This window comes from Pteropus alecto, unplaced genomic scaffold (genome assembly GCF_000325575.1).
Source record: "Pteropus alecto unplaced genomic scaffold, ASM32557v1 scaffold320, whole genome shotgun sequence".
NCBI lineage: Eukaryota > Metazoa > Chordata > Mammalia > Chiroptera > Pteropodidae > Pteropus > Pteropus alecto.
Genome location: NW_006429963.1, coordinates 1,722,001 through 1,724,295, shown reverse-complemented (window position 1 = coordinate 1,724,295; position 2,295 = coordinate 1,722,001). Strand labels below are relative to the sequence as shown.

Below are 2,295 nucleotides of genomic sequence, written 5' to 3'. Positions count from 1 at the left end.
GGGCACTGCCCTGCGCGCCGAGCCCGCCGCTGTCATCGCCGGCCGGCTGCCCGATTGGCCGCCGCGGAACTGGTGAGCAGAGGCGCTGGGCCGCTATTGGCTGCGCCTGCGAACATGCTACCCGGCTGGGTAACTGTAAACAAACCGTCACGTGGGCGAGCGGCCTCCCTACTTCCTTCTGGGGTGGCCTAGGAGTGGGCGGAAGGAAGCCAGGCCCTCCCCCGGGACTCTTAGGAAAAGAGCATCCCCTTGTCCCGAGCGTGGGCGGGAGCGCACCTGGCTGGCTTCAGAGGCGCGGGGAACCGTCCCACAGGCTCGGTCTAAGTTGCGGATGGGCGGGCCGTCTCCTTTTCGTCGCTTTTCTTGGTTCCTTGGCGGGTCTGATCCCCTAGTCCGGCAGCATTTGTTGGTTAGCAAACACCTGTCAGCTGCTTCCTGCAGCCCCGGCTCTGCTGTCGAAATACAGAGTGAGCACAGCAGCCCGTCCTGAGCATCCCACGGTCCGATGGGCAGAACAAGCTGGTGACAAGTCCCACAGGAGCAGTGCCCTGCGGTTTGCTTTGTAGCTGACGTTTCCAGACGGCTTGCTCTGTGTGTTGAGCTTTATTTGCTCCTGGCAGCAGCGCTCTGCGATAGCTACATTTTATAGACATGGAAACCAAGTCATGGGTTCTGCAACTGTGTCCAGGGACCACAGCTAGCAAGTGGCAGGGCCACTGTTCCGAACTCCGCATACTGTCTCCCTGCAGTCCGGGCGTGTCCCCTGTCATGTGGAGACGTGTCGCCTTCTCGGCAGACTCACTCAGACCAGCAGGAGGCTGCAGTGGACGGCAGTGCGTTCTGGCCGGGACACTTAGGGGGCTCTGTGGTCACTGAGCAGGGGACAGAGCTTTTTTGCCGGGTCCTCAGAAAGGGCGGTTCCTGCTCTGTGTTTCTAAATCCTCTAAGGATACTGCTACACTGTTAAAAATCCTTTTTGAGAAATAGATCTAGATGCAGAATTCTATTTTTCATATACATTTGGCGCAGTAGTTTCCAAAACTTGATCTTAACACTTGATCTTAATCCAAAACTTGATCTTAAAAATGACACACTTAGTTTAGGTTTTATTTGTCATAGAAGCTTCCGGAAATTCCGGGCATATCTGAAACAGTTTCTCATTCCCTATTTTTGTTTTCACTGTCAGCCAAGAGTGAAGGGGAACGTTTCCTAGTACATTTTCATACTTTGCTTTTAACTTTAAAAGGTAAAATTAAGTTATAGTGAAGTCATAGAACGTGGGCTTCCATTTTTCAAAACCCCAAAGTTAGAACTCTATAAAATACATCGTGAAATTGAAACTGAAATTCTTTCCTTTGCATATTTGGCTAAAACTGTGATTCTGTCCCTCTGTTCGGGAACCTAAGGCGTTCCCTGTCCCACAGGTGGAACTACCGCCTGGCTGCCCAGCCTCTGGACCTGGGCGACCGCGTCCCGCAGTCAGGCCCCGTGGCCTGTGTCCCCAGCAGTCACCGCCCTGCTGTCTGTCCTGCCTGCCTCTTCCCGCCCGCTCCTCTCCCTGAATGCCCGGCCTCCCCGTCTAACGTCTGTCTGCGCTCATGCCCTAAAGCTCCGTGTCTGAGAACCTCCTTGCTGTCCAGACCGCACCGAGCCCCTCCTCCGTCTCCTAGTTACATAATCATCATTTCACACATGAGGGAACAAACACGAGGCCAGGTCCCATCCACGGGGACTGGGAACAGACGCCGGGTGTCCTGTGCCCACTCACATGGTCCTCCACAGGCCAGGCCTGGACTCACAGGGACAGCGCAGTGTGCTTGGCCTGCCGCCGCACTGACCCGCAGATGACGGGCAGCGGTGCTCAGGGTCCCCGGAGTAAGTACTGTCACCCCCTCACTGCCGAATCCGGTGCCACCTCTGGGCACGTGGCCTCTGTGCCCCAGATGTCAGAGTCAGACCAGAGTAAATGTGCCCAGCCTCAGGGCTGGCCCCATGAGGAGCGCCACCACTTGAGACCCGTGGCCTCGGGAGCCCTCGTGAAGCTCGCCCCTCATTGTAACACGGCGACCACGCGGACGTGGTGGAGGGCGCGCCCGTTGTGCAGGCCGGGCCCGCGGGGTCCACGTCTCTGCGTTAATGCCAAGCAGCGAGTCGTTTGAACCTTCTCAAAACTGATCTTCGTGCTCCAGGCGAACGGAATTGTGAAGAGAGTCTCAGTTTCAGTGTTATGAGAGCGGATCAATTTTCTAGGGAAACTGGTTTGGCGATATGTTAACTGCCTCATGGAATCGTATC

The 2,295-nt window shown here is 56.0% G+C and overlaps 1 protein-coding gene across 1 annotated transcript in view; it reads left to right on the top strand.

The window, feature by feature from the left end:
- INSIG1 (insulin induced gene 1) overlaps positions 1 to 2,295 on the top strand; it is a 14,597-nt gene that overhangs the window by 679 nt on the left and 11,623 nt on the right. The window lies entirely within an intron of this gene.